Here is a 14918-nt window from a genome sequence, read left to right as displayed (position 1 = left end):
GGCCCTGTGTCTGGGAAGGAAGGTCCCAGGCTGACCTCCATGCAACAGCCAATACTTACAGAGTTTCTATCTTGCACCAGGCATTGAATTAGAAATGAACAATACAAAGATGAGTTATACAGGCTCTCTCCTCCGCCTACAAAGCCCCATCAAGAAGTCTGCATAAAGTCCACCATAAGTCTCACCTACCTCATCATAGCACCAGCAGCTGGGAATGCTGCATACACCACAGGAAAAGCATTATAACTCTAAACAGCACTTAGAACTCCTCACCACTTCCTCCAAGGAGATACCCTTGGCTATTACACAACTGAGGCTGCATCCCATTGACTTAAAGATTATCTCCAGCTATAAACCAGGAGGAGGAAACCCACAAAGCTTATTAGTCACTTATACTTCAGCAGGAAGGAGTTCACTGCATCCGTCCCAAAGATGAGATTTTTCAGATAGAGAGTTTGAGGAGGGGTTCCCTAAAGAAGTATGGGTTGGGACACATATGCAGAGGGTAGCCAGGCCTGGCACTTGTCCAAAGTGTTTTGTGCCACACTCTCAAGAAACATCCTGCTTCCTATATTTTGTACATTCCCAAGCTTGTTGAAATCATTTATACCCTAAGCAACTTTACCCGCTAGAGCTCTTACATTTATTTGCTTTCTTATTAGCATCTCGGAGATGACTTTTTCAAGAACTGTCCTAAACATATGGATTTTGGTCATTCTTACCTTGCATATCCCTGGCAGATAACCAGCAGAGGACCTTTTTGTGTTTAAAGGATGTGCCGTATATGCTGAGTTTTAAAAAGCATGCAATCGACCCCCCAAATCTCACATGCCCTTTGCTATTCACCCACTCAGCATTACATTTCAAGCAACCACGGATTACTCATCATTTTTCATCAGAAAAGAGATGAGGTTCCCCAGACAAAGTCTCCTTTTCTCTCATTTGTGAAGTTAGAGCAGATGGCCTACATAATTCTCATCAGATATTCTTATGGTTACAACCAAGGGGATCGGAACACTAGGCAAGATAAAAAATAGAGCAGTCTCTCAAAAGCAAAGAAAAAGCAGGTGATATGTTCTTTACTGGTATTTCTTATGCACCTGAGCAATGAACAGATACATAACCTTCTACAACGCATCCTGTTGCTATTTTGTTGATACAAAAGCTCTGTAATTTCCCTAAGAAATTTTGACTTGTTTTGTTAAGTTTATTTTTTGAGAGATAAAATTTAGGAAACATTCACATTCAAAGGACCTGTTACCACTATTCATTGCGAAATGCTTAATGCCTTACACATTTCTTTCAATAGTCTCTATCCAGGTGAGACAAAAACACTATAAAGACTGCCTTGATTAACACCAAATAAAACCCAGTTCTATCTCCACCTTCCATCCTGTGAGACTCTCTCATCTAATTACAGTAACTGCTCAACAATAATGTGGAAAAGATGCAGTGCCAATGATTAGAACTAGGGCAAGGAAGCAGTTTTCATAAAGTATCCCTAAAGCCCATGATTTGGATCTATAATTTGAACCAAATAATCTGCTCTACTAATTAAAGACTGGCCTGTCAGGAGATTTAAAATGCTATTTGATGGAACATCCCTAAATGCCATATCCAGGTCTCTGTCAAACCATCTAGAAAATGCAATTCAATTCCAGTAAAGTTTATTACATGATAGATATGACTAGGTACAAAAGGAAATATTAAACTCAAGCTTGATTTTCAAGAAGCAAATGATGGCAACATCATATCCAAGAAGAAAAAAAACAAAAAGATTTTAGAAGCAATAGGTTATATTTTTCCTTTTAAGAAATCATGTAAGTAATATATGTTAGCTGAAAACATATCTTGTAAAGGAGTTGAATACCCAAATATGGGGCCCAATTTGTTTCTTTTTTAAAAAAAATCATCATTTACCTATGCAGTACTATATTTTGAAGACATACCTCTGGCCAATGACCTCAGGGTGATCAGTCCAACAAAGAAGATCATTAGGTAGAATGTGAAATGGTGCTGGGTATTAGGGCACCATTGTACCCCACAAACCAAGAGTAGAGTACTTCCAGGTCTCATTTGACACTTAGGCCCAAGTTAGCTGTAACTGAAAGGAGAAAAGGAACTGGGGGTATTCTATAAGAGATCCATTTTTCTGCTTCTAGCACATATTCTGCAAGGTCTTCCTGATACAATATAATGGGATCCTGGGTAATTATAACAATCTTATAATACATTTATGACCACCAAAAAATTAAAGACAATGTCCCAAGAAAGTACATAGATATACACATACATACATACATACATACATACATACAAGGAAGACGGGAGGAAAGGAAGGAAATATAAAATCAAAATAGTAAGTGGCAAGCATACACCAAGTCAGGGTTGCCCTGGGAGCAGGTGCTGCTAAGACCTCTGGAACCAGAGACTGAGCAATGGGACCCTCACATGGTGGGGCAGCTGAACCTGAGACTTGGGCAATAAGTCAAGATCCTTAAAGGTTACGAACGCAGTCCCAGATCAGTCCTGATCCCAAGTTCCAGGACACAAGAAATTTAAATCTTCTCTGGAGGAAAGTTCTCAGTTTGAGCCCTCAATATTACTAAATTTTACCAAATATAAGCTCACACAAATAATTTCTCAAAACACAAGAAAACAAAACAATGAAAATGAGAGTTGGCATAAATGATAAACAACAGAATTGCACCCTCAATTACCAAATAACTAGTATTCTCAGACAAATAATATTACTATATAAAAAATATTTCATGTAATAAAATATGAAATATCAAAATGAACAAACAAAAAGAGACTTTAAGAAAATAACCAGAAAGATCTGCAAACTAGCCAAAGAGAATTACAAAACAACAACAGTATAAAATCATTAAAACTGAAAACTCAATGGATGGACTAAACCACAGATTTATATAGCTGAATAGAGAATTACTGACCTGACAAGGCTTGTGAAAAAAAATAACCAGAATGCAGTACAGAGAGAAAGATAAAGAGATGGGAATTATTAAAAGGCTATTAAGAGGCATGAAGCACCGAAGAAGAAGGTTGAACACAAGCCTAATGGACGTCCTAGAAGGAGAGAATAGAGAATGGAGGAGAGGCAATTTTGTGACACAATGGCCAGGGTTTTTCTAGAACTGGTGAAAGACACCAATCCAAGGATGCAGAAACACACTATATCCCAAGCAGAAGAAATCAAAAGTACAGTTGACCCTTGAACGACACAGGTTTGAACTGCGTGGATGCACTTATACGTGGATTTTCTTCTGCCTCTGTCACCCTTGAGATGTAAGACTGACCCCTCCTCTTTCTTCTCCTCCTCAGCTGATTCAATGTAAAGATAAGGATGAGGACCTTTATCTGTATATTTCACTTAATCAATGGTAAATATATTTTTTCTTCCTTATGATTTTTGTAAGTTTCTTCTTTTCTCTGGCTTACTTTATTGTAAGAATACAACATATAATACATATACAAAATAAGTATGGATTGATTGTTTATTTTATTGGTAAGGCTTCTGGCCAACAGTAGGCTATTAAGCAGTTAAGTTTTAGGGGAGTCAGAAATTATACATGGATTTTCAACCATGCAGAGGGGTCAGCACCCCTAACCCCACCATTGTCCAAGAGTCAGCTATATTCCACATCTAGAGACACTGAAATGATACTACAGAATACCAAAAGCAACCACAATATTATGAAGGCAGCCAGAAGGAGGTCAGCAATTAGACTGACAGTTAATTTCTCAACAGCCACAACTGAAGTCAGAAGATAGTAGTTATCTTCTTTTCATTTTCACTTGCATTTGTTTAATTATGAAGAGTTTAAGCATCTCTTCTCAAGTTCAAGGGTCAGTTGTACTTATTTACCTATAAACTGACAGTAGTTATCTTCAAAGTGGTAGGAGAAAATAAGTCTTAACTAGAACACCCAATGAATAAATTTTTTAAGAATGAGAAATATATTTTCTGATAAACAAAAACAGAGAGAGTTTACTATCAACAAAACTTCACGAGAATTTCTAAAGACCTTACTTTAGCAAGGAGGAGATAAGGAATGTCAAGGAGCAGAAAAGTTGGTATATAGGTAGGTAATTTTAAATGAGTATTTTTAAACTGTCTCTGTAAAACAAAAGATATCTATACTGTGGTGGTAAAAGAAGTCAGAACTAAAATATCGGACAACAATAGCATATAATTCAAGAGAGAGTGATTGGAGTTAAAGTACTCTAAGATGTCTGAGTTGTTTGGAAATGGGGTTAGGATAGCAACTTTATTCACAGTGGGAGAAAGCGGTATCACAGCCCTAATCTGCCAAGACCTCCAGCCAGGACTTCCTCACCACTTTCCCTCCTAACCTAATCCATCCCAGCCAAGCCTGCCCTCCACACTTGTGATGGGGAAGAGGTTGACTGGTTTCCAGACAGAATTAAACTCTCCAGAGGAATCCCATGGGCCCTGGAGGCAGGGTGGCTTCCCTGGGTGGAAGAGGGGCTTAGAGCAAAGAAAATCCTCCAGGAGGAGGAAAGAGTGTTTTGGCAGCTTAAACTTTCAGCTGTGTCTAGAGAGTAATCTACTTATCCTAACTTGCAGGGCAGGTGTGGCTTTGTTTGTGAAGGGCTTTGTCCGGGCTAGGTGTTGTTTGACTTTGGCAAACAGGCTTGGTGATTAGTGATTTGTGAAGTTACAAGCACTGACTGGGAGGTAAGATGTGTTTGAGTTCCTGGGTTTTACCAATCCAGAGGATTAGGATGGCGGAAATGAGGCAACACGAAAAGTTTCTGTTTCACTGGGAGAACCCAATTTCCTCCTGGAATTTTTCTGCTAGACACAGTCTGACCACATCGACCTACATTAACTTTCTTCTTAGAAAATAATAAATCACAGAAAGACCATCCTTCAAAGGCTTCTTTGTCACCTGGTTGCTGAGCCTGGGTCTACCTAAAGGTTGGGCTCTAGGAAAATGACCTACAGAAGCTTCTTATGGCCATTTCTTCATCACGTTCCCTGACAAGTTGGACAGTGGGGCTGGTACAGGGAGCAGGAGGTGGGAAAAGAGTTGGGGAAGAGCAACACTGCAATTGGAACCCTAACTTGTGGAATTCAGGCTCCTTTTTATGTAATCCTAAAGCAAGCAAGTAGAAAGGTCAGTTGGCCGGGGAGAAAATGTGTAACACATTTAAGTGCCACTTCCAAATTATTTATGAACTATCTAATATTTTCATGGGGCTCTATTTCTGATGAACTCCATTAGAGGAATTAGTGAACAGTGGCAATAACAGCTAATAGTAGCCTGGCTAATACAACTTCAGAACTGTTAGAAGTGATGCTATGCTTGTGGGTTGCTAAGGACAACCCTAGTTAAGAATGCTGAGCTACTCCAACATGCACACTTGTTCATGGTATCGTGTGATGCCCACTTAACATCATGGGTTTCAGAACCCCTGCCAAAAAACAGACCATGCACTTACCACCAAACACACCATTACCTGGGTTTCCCACATGCACATAATTGCCCTGAGCATTGATAACAATTATCTGCTATACGCAAAGAGGAGACAATGTTCTCTGCCCAGCGGAAAAACTGTCATTGATAATTACAAGGTAGCTGGTCTCAGCCCCCAAAAGGACTATATATTGGCATCCTCCAAGAAGTGTTGTATTCATAAGCCATATTCTTGGAGGGGTTAGTGCAGTGAGGAATTAAAAGGACAAGACATTCTTTAATATTTTCAACAAAGGGAATTAGTACTTCAGAAAAATTAGTGAGTAAATATTTATGAGAGTTCAGTATGCTGTTTGGTTATGGTAAAAACAGGAAGAATGGCCCTTGGATTCCATAGGAGTGGGTCCTTAACTAGAAAAGCATACAGCAAAGGAGCCTGTGGTGCCTTCTTGGATAACATCAGGTGAGTATTACATTTCCTAAATATGTGCTACTAAATCATCCAAAACTTCATGAATTCTTGGGGTGAAGAATTGTGGTTTTTTACAGCATTTATTATTTATTTATTTATTTATTTATTTATTTATTTATTTAGAGACGAGGTCTGTCTCTGTCGGCCAGGCTGGAGTGCAGTGGCGCAATCTCAGCTCACTGCAACCTCTGCCTCCTGGGTTCAAGCAATTCTCCTGCCTCAGCCTCCAGAATGAGTAGCTGGGAGTGCGTGCCACCACGCCCAGTTAATTTTTGTATTTTTAGTAGAGACAGGGTTTCACCATGTTGGCCAGGATGTTCTCAATCTCTTGACCTTGTGATCTGCCTGCCTCAGCCTCCCAAAGTGCTGGGATTACAGGTGTGTACAGCATTTTTAAATAGTTCTTTTCTTCCTCCCTCCCTTCTCTTTTCTTCCCTTTTCTCACGAGGAGGACATAAAGGCCAAGATTACCAGTTTAATGCCCTTTCCTCCACACAGTAATTGTCCACCTTTAGTCATGTACATATCTTTTTTTAAAGATCTTCTCTTGAAGTCTCATAATGTTAACTCTAATTATCATTATTAGGGTGTTACTTAGAAAACAACCAACATAAACTCAGGTCCAAAATCCTTAGACATACTACCCTTCATCTACCCACACCACAGAACATGCATAAATAAAGACAACCCAAACCATAAAGCCAATAGCATTCAAGTTAAAAGCATTAATTTAACATGCTGGATGATGTTCTGCTGAAACCACACTGCTGCCCAAATGAGGAGCTGTACGGTACTGATCACTGTGGCACAGATTCTCCGGAGCTCAGCAAGCATTTACTTCCTGTTCCATGTGATGACTGAATTCTCCTGCCACCTTCCCTTCTGGAACTACTGTGAAACCTTTCTTCATCAGCCTGCTGTATGGGCATTTGCTCTCTGAATGTAAACAGTGCTTTGGGATCAAATTAAATGTACCATGATTTTTTCTTAAGAACACTCCACATTGAAAGTGGTCCTGCTTGACACTAATTTGAACACAAACCTAACATAGGTGCAGGCACTGAAACCATGTCACAGTACTCAGTTATAAGGTAGTCATCCAAATGATCCAGAAAATGCCTATCTTAAATTCTTGTTGCCATCCAAATAAAAGCGACATGTGAAAATGTGTATAGAGGACTCACAAATCCCCGAAGTCCATAAATGTTCAGAGGCCCTCAGCCCCCAAAGTGAGAAACTGCCCTGTGGAATGCTGTCTGGCGATGTGGTTACACAGACAAGCTGCCTTGAGTATGTACTGAAATGAGAAACGTGCTCTCACTCATAGGTGGGAGTTGAACAATGAGAACACTTGGACACAGGGTGGGGAACATCACACACCAAGGCCTGTGGGAGGGTTGGTGGGGGGAGGGATAGCATTAGGAGATAGACCTAATGTAAATGACAAGTTAATGGGCGCAGCACACCAACATGGCACATGTATATATATATATATATAACAAACCTGCACGTTGTTCACATGTACCCTAGAACTTAAAGTATTAAAAAAAGGCCGGGCGCGGTGGCTCAAGCCTGTAATCCCAGCACTTCGGGAGGCCGAGACGCGCGGATCACGAGGTCAGAAGATCGAGACCATCCTGGCTAACACGGTGAAACCCCGTCTCTATTAAAAAATACAAAAAACTAGCCGGGCGAGGTGGCGGGCGCCTGTAGTCCCAGCTACTCGGGAGGCTGAGGCAGGAGAATGGCGTGAACCCGGGAGGCGGAGCTTGCAGTGAGCTGAGATCGCGCCACTGCACTCCAGCCTGGGCGACAGAGCGAGACTCCGTCTCAAAAAAAAAAAAAGAAAAAGAAAAAAAATAATTTTTCAAAAAAGAAAAAAAGAAATGAGAAACATGTTTCCATCAAAACCTGGAGGCACTGAGTTAGGAGCTGGAGCAGAACTGAGACAGCTATTATAAAGAATAAAACCAGAGCTAACACAAGATGACTAGAAACATGGCCACAGAGCGAGCACGGCGTCCACAGACTTGTGACACAAACTTGGCGGTGCTGAGTGCTCTTTCGGGAGCCCCCAGCTCTCCCACTGTGACGCAGTTTTCATGGTAAAATGGATGCACTATTTAAGGCCTTTCTGGAAGCTCGCAGTCCAGAGGGATGTGAAACACAAACCATGCTTGAGATTCCAATAAATGGGTCCCCAGTGCTGCTACTGAAACAAACCTCCACAATTATGGTGATAGTTTGTTTTGGTCTGTTTCTTTCTCGTTGGGGGTTTTTCCATTTGCCCCTTCACCTCCACCAGCACTGAATCCATTACTGGCCCTGCTCTGTGTTCCAGGAGGGTGACTCCTGAAGGCAGCACCACCCAGGGTCCCGTGCCAGGTGACTTTTGGTTGGGTCCTGCCAGTGGGAGGCACTAGCATGAGACTGGAGGGAGAGAGGAATGGGAGGTTGGCCTCAAATTCTCTCCCACTGCTCAGGTGCTTCACTGCAGCATCTCTGGTGAAAGCTCTGTCCTCCTACAGCCCCGGGGCCAGCAGGTCCTACTTCTCCATGGCTGCAGCTCTAAGTGCTCATACAACATTACTTCCTTCCACCACCCCTTCAGCCCAGGGCTGGCCACGAGCCCTCAGGAAACACTATACCCCTCTCTCATCCCTTCAGCCCAGAGCTGGACGTGACTTTCCGCTGTTGGAGTCCCTTGTTTGTTCTTTAACCCTGCACACACTTCTGTGAGTAGAGCCCTTCAGGACGTCCTCTTCATTTGAATCAATGGGGTGAATTCTGTGTTCGGCTGGGACTGCTACAGTCATCAGATTTGGTCAGTCAAATCAGCACTATGTGAACTCCTGAATCCAGATTAGAGTTTTGAAAATTAACCACATAAAAAAGTAGAAAAAGCACTCACCATCTCTCAGGGAAGCAAACCCATGAAGATAATTGCATAAACAACAAAAGTGAACTTGGACCCTCTAAATCCACTCTTGAAAAAATTTAGCTTCAGAAAACAATACCTTAGGAAATAAAAAAGCTATCTTCATGAAGAAAACTAGTATCATGTCATCTACAGCAGAGAAAATTTTAGAAACAAACTATATGTCCAACAGGATGGGAATTAATTATGACATATCAACTTAATGGACTATGATGCCATCTTGAAATATTATTAAGACTTTGATGGGCGGGTGGCTCATACCTGTAATTGCAGCACTTTGGGAAGCTGAAGCAGGTGGATCACTTGAGGTTAGGTGTTTGAGACCAGCCAGGCTAACATGGTGAAACCCTGACTCTACTAAAAATACAAAAATTAGCCGGGTATGGTGGCACACACCCGTAGTCCCAGTTACTTGGGAAGCTGAGGCAGGAGGAGCACCTGATCTCAGGAGGTAGAGGTTGCAAGGAGCCGAGATCACATCACCACCCACTTCAGCTTGTGTGACAGAGCAAGACCCAGTCTCAAAAAAAAAAAAAAAAAAAAAGGCTTTGTAGCATAGTAGCAAAAAATGTCTATACTAACAATGATGAGTAGGACAGATATTTGGACATGCATCAGAATTTTATTTATGTAAAAATATATATGCATGTCCCTAAAAGTTAGATGACATTTCACAAAACTAAATCCTATTTGGAGAACTCAAAATTCTAAGTAATATATATTTCTTTTCTAAAATATCCTTAAAAATGAAACAAAAGAAATAAAACAAAGGACATGATATTCAGAGACCTCGTGGCTATAGCTTGTGACAGCAGAGGTGCATTCTGGGAGCTCAGGGCTCCCCAAGACTATATACCCTGCCTTCCAATCAATAAGCAGCCTTAAGCAGAACATTTAACTTCAGTCTCCATTCCTTTTCTCTGCAGTAGGATGACTACTGACCCACTCACAATAATGTGCATTTAATAAAGCTAACTGGACTGCAAGATATTTTTTTTGCTTTCATCCATATGCCCCACTGTAACTACTGTCTATATATGCTGGCTCTAGCTGGGAAAATTTAAAATGAAAGCATTTCCTTAGACAATTTGTTGTTGTGCAGTGCTTGTGAGCTCTGTTTCAGAGATTGCACACTTTCATTAGGAAGTGGTAGGATGAACATCGCCATTTGGGGGCCTTCATTGGAGCTTTTAAAATATGTTTCACACTCCTCCTTAAAGAGATCCTATCTAGCAGAGTGATAACAGATTGATGGCCATGACCTTCTTCACATTCTTCTAACTCCTTTAAAATGAAATCAAAGCTCTTGCTGCTGGTGCCTACGGGCCCAGCGCCAAGGCAATGTAATGAAGGCTACATATCATCCCTCACCCTCAAGACCGTCAACTGAGTTCATCGTTAATGTGTTCACGCCACCAAGGTACATGTCAAAAGACAGGAAAATCCAAGAGAAATGTACTTTCCCCATTCCCAAGGCCTATTTTCTTAAACAGTGGTTGTCAGAAAGACAATGTCTTCGTGTGGAAGACAAATATGATATCATATTGACATTACAACAAAATAGTTTTACAGACATAAAGCTGCTTATGCTTTAAACTGATGGTTTGATATCTTCCTAAATTGTACATTTTAGCAGAGTTTTTTTAAACTAAAACATTTATTGGTCTAAAATACATATTAACTTGAAATATTGCTATTCCCATTTCATAGCCAAGTGATAATAATTTTCTTTAATTACACATTAACTCCAATGTGTTACTTGGATAGGCAGTTATTGTTTTACAGGGTCAAGATTAATGGGCAGGTGTTCTGCGATAATCTGAATGAAAAGAAATAGAGGAATTATACATGATTCATTTTCTTACTTCTCTGAGCTGAATAATATTAATAACACTGCCACCTTACATTTATAAAGCACTTTTCAGTTTCAGAGTATTTTTGTATCTGGGATTACAGTTTCCTGCATTTTTTACCTTTGACAGATCCTTCCAGATAATACACAACTCTACCGCTTTTCAACTTTCTGACGCCCAAACATTGTGTTTGTGTGTTTATAACAATGGAATACAGTGAGAGGCAGTAGATTAACCACAGCCTTTAGAAACAGACAGACCTGGGTTCAAATCTCAGCCCAATCATTCACTACATGACCTTGAATAAATTACTCTGAGCATCAGTTTTGTCATAGTTAAAATGGGGTCAGTGGAAGAGCTAAATAAGATATCACGCAAAAGGTCTGAGACATATCTGGCACATAGCAAGAACTCAAGAAATAAAGTAGTTATTGCTGTTATTAGCAGCTATTTCTACTCTGTCTTAAACATTTTCTGGCCTCCTTTTTTCTTTTTTTTTTTTTTTTTTTTTGAGACGGAGTCTCGCTCTGTCACCCAGGCTGGAGTGCAGTGGCTGGATCTCAGCTCACTGCAAGCTCCACCTCCCGGGTTCACGCCATTCTCCTGCCTCAGCCTCCCGAGTAGCTGGGACTACAGGTGCCCGCCACCTCACCCAGCTAGATTTTTGTATTTTTTAGTAGAGACAGGATTTCACCGTGTTAGCCAGGATGGTCTTGATCTCCTGACCTTGTGATCTGCCCGTCTCGGCCTCCCAAAGTGCTGGAATTACAGGCGTGAGCCACCACGCCCGGCCTCTTGCCTCCCTCTTATTTGTTTTCTTCAAAATATTTGGATTCAGAGACAGATGGAGGATGCGGAAAATCAAGAAATATTAATATTAGTACCAAAAAGTGTACCAGAAGGAACTGCATCAGGGCAATCTCAGGTGTCCTCTGCCCTGAGGGCCTTACTCAAGCAAACAGTCTGCAAAAACTCATCCATTTTCTTTCTGCTTAACAGAATGTAAAGTTAACTGTGCTTTGTATAAATCCAGTATTTATTGGTTGGCATTCCCGTATTCTCAGTTTAAAAGTACATATCAAACCCAAGAAAACTTCTCAAATAAAAAGTGCTCCCTGGTTACTGTGGTACCCAGCCTTGGTAGTGGTCCCCAGAGACTGCACCCGCTGGTAGTCACAGCTATGTAGCAGCCCCAGCCCCAGCACACACACTGAAGACTGGCTAGTCTCTTATGCAGCCAATAGAATTAGGTGGAAATGAAGATGTGGAACTTTGAGGCTGTCATAAAAGACACTGGAGTTTCTGCCTTGGTCTCTTGGATTACTTGCTCTGGGGAAAGCCAAGCACCACATCATGAGGATACTCAAACAGCTCTGTAAAGAGATCCACATGGAGAAGGACCAATTCGCTAACACCAACTGCCAGCTTAGAAATATATCCTCCGGCCTTCAGATGACTGCAGCCCTAGCCTAGATGTGACTACAACCTGGTGAGAGACCCTAACCCAGAACTGCCCAGCCAAGCCACTTCGGAATTCCTGAATTCACAGAAACCATGAAAGATAATAAATGATTATTGGTGCTTTAAAACAGTAAATTTTGGAGTACTTTGTTACATAATAATAGATGATTATTATAATAACGAGGATAATTTGGCAAGACTAAATTGGAACAACTTGACCCTTCACCATGTAGCTACATAACCCAAAGAGCATGGACAAAAATGACAGATAAGCAACAAAGTCCTGCTATACAAAGGAAAGTGGCTTTAACATACATGCACATATATTAAGCATAGCCACTTCACATACTGACAAATCCCCAAAGTGCCACACTAATTCGAAAAGCCTTAAAAAAAAAAAAAAAAAAGGAATGAGGTCAGGCACAGTAAATCACACCTGTAATCCCAGCACTTAGGGAGGCTGAGGCGGGCTGATCACTTGAGATCCAGAGTTTGAGAACAGCCTGGCCAACATAGCGGAACCCCACCTCTACTAAAAATATAAAAATTAGCAAGGCATGGTGGTGTTTGCCTGTAGCCCCACCTACTCAGGAGGCTGAGGCACAAGAATCGCTTGAACTCAGGAGGCAGAGATTTCAGTGAGCCAAGATCGAACCACTTCACTCTTGCCTGGGCAACAGAGGGAGACTCAAAAAGTCTCAAAAAAAGAAAAAAAAAAAAAGAGTAATAGCCTACCAACCAAAAAAAGTCCAGGACCAGATGGATTCACAGCCGAATTCTACCAGAGGTACAAAGAGGAGCTGGTACCATTCCTTCTGAAACTATTCCAATCAATAGAAGAAGAGGGAATCCTCCCTAACTCATTTTAAAAGGCCAGCATCATCCTGATACCAAAGCCTGGCAGAGACACAACAACAACAAAAAAAAAACAGAATTTTAGCCCAATATCACCAATGAACATCGATGCAAAAATTCTCAATAACATGCTGGCAAATCGAATCCAGCAGCACATCAAAAAGCTTATCCACCATGATAAAGTGGGCTTCATCCCTGGGATGCAAGGCTGGTTCAATATACGCAAATCAACAAACATAATCCATCACATAAACAGAACCAAAGACAAAAACCACATGATTATCTCAATAGATGCAGAGAAGGCCTTTGACAAAATTTAACAGCCCTTCATGCTAAAAACTCTCAATAAATTCGGTATTCATGGGACGTATCTCAAAATAATAAGAGCTATTTATGCCAAACCCACAGCCAATATCATACTGAATGGGCAAAAACTGGAAACATTCCCTTTGAAAACTGGCACAAGACAGGGATGCCCTCTCTCACCACTCCTATTCAACATAGTGTTGGAAGTTCTGGCCAGGACAATCAGGCAGGAGAAAGAAATAAAAGGTATTCAATTAGGAAAAGAGAAAGTCAAATTGTCCCTGTTTGCAGATGATATGATTGTATATTTAGAAAACCCCATCGTCTCAGCCGAAAATCTCCTTAAGCTGATAAGCAACTTCAGCAAAGTCTCAGGATACAAAATCAATGTGCAAAAATCAAAAGTATTCTTATACACCAATAACAGACAAACAGAGAGCCAAATCATGAGAGAACTCCCATTCACAATTGCTTCAAAGAGAATAAAATACCAAGGAATCCAACTTACAACGGATGTGAAGGACCTCTTCAAGGAGAACTACAAACCACTGCTCAATGAAATAAAAGAGGACACAAACAAATGGAAGAACATTCCATGCTCATGGATAGGAAGAATCGATATCATGAAAATGGCCATACTGCCCAGGTAATTTATAGATTCAATGCCATCCCCATCAAGCTACCAATGACTGTTCTTCACAGAATTGGAAAAAACTACTTTAAAGTTCATATGGAACCAAAAAAGAGCCCACATTGCCAAGACAATCCTAAGCCAAAAGAACAAAGCTGGAGGCATCAAGCTACCTGACTTCAAACTATACTACAAGGCTATAGTAACCAAAACAGCATGGTACTGCTACAAAAACAGGGATATAGACCAATGGAACAGAACAGAGCCCTCAGAAATAATACCACACATCTACAACCATCTGATCTTTGACAAACCTGACAAAAACAAGAAATGGGGAAAGGATTCCCTATTTAATAAATAGTGCTGGGAAAACTGGCTAGCCATATGCAGAAAGCTGAAACTGGATCCCTTCCTTACACCTTACACAAAAATTAATTCAAGATGGATTAGAGACTTAAATGTTAGACCTAAAGCCATAAAAGCCCTAGAAGAAAACCTAGGCAATACCGTTCAGGACATAGGCATGGGCAAGGATTTCATGTCTAAAACACCAAAAGCAATGGCAACAAAAGCCAAAATTGACAAACAGGATCTAATTAAACTAAAGAGCTTCTGCACAGCAAAAGAAACTACCATCAGAGTGAACAGGCAGCCTACAGAATGGGAGAAAATTTCTGCAAGCTACTCATCTGACAAAGGGCTAATATCCAGAATCTACAAAAAACACAAATTTACAAGAAAAAAACAACCCCATCAAAAAGTGAGCAAAGGATATGAACAGACACTTCTTAAAAGAAGACATTTATGCAGCCAACAGGCACACGAAAAAATGTTCATCATTCACTGGCCATCAGAGAAATGCAAATCAAAACCACAATGAGATACCATCTCATACCAGTTAGAATGGCAATCATTAAAAAGTCAGGAAACAACAGCTGCT

General features: G+C 40.7%; 1 protein-coding gene across 8 annotated transcripts in view; it reads right to left on the bottom strand.

The window, feature by feature from the left end:
• The window catches only part of LYPD6B (LY6/PLAUR domain containing 6B), a 188272-nt gene that overhangs the window by 87909 nt on the left and 85445 nt on the right, over window positions 1-14918 (bottom strand). The window lies entirely within an intron of this gene.

The sequence above is a fragment of the Macaca fascicularis genome, chromosome 12 (genome assembly GCF_037993035.2).
Source record: "Macaca fascicularis isolate 582-1 chromosome 12, T2T-MFA8v1.1".
NCBI lineage: Eukaryota > Metazoa > Chordata > Mammalia > Primates > Cercopithecidae > Macaca > Macaca fascicularis.
Note: the sequence above shows the minus strand (reverse complement) of the source record. Positions and strands in the feature narration are given on the sequence as shown.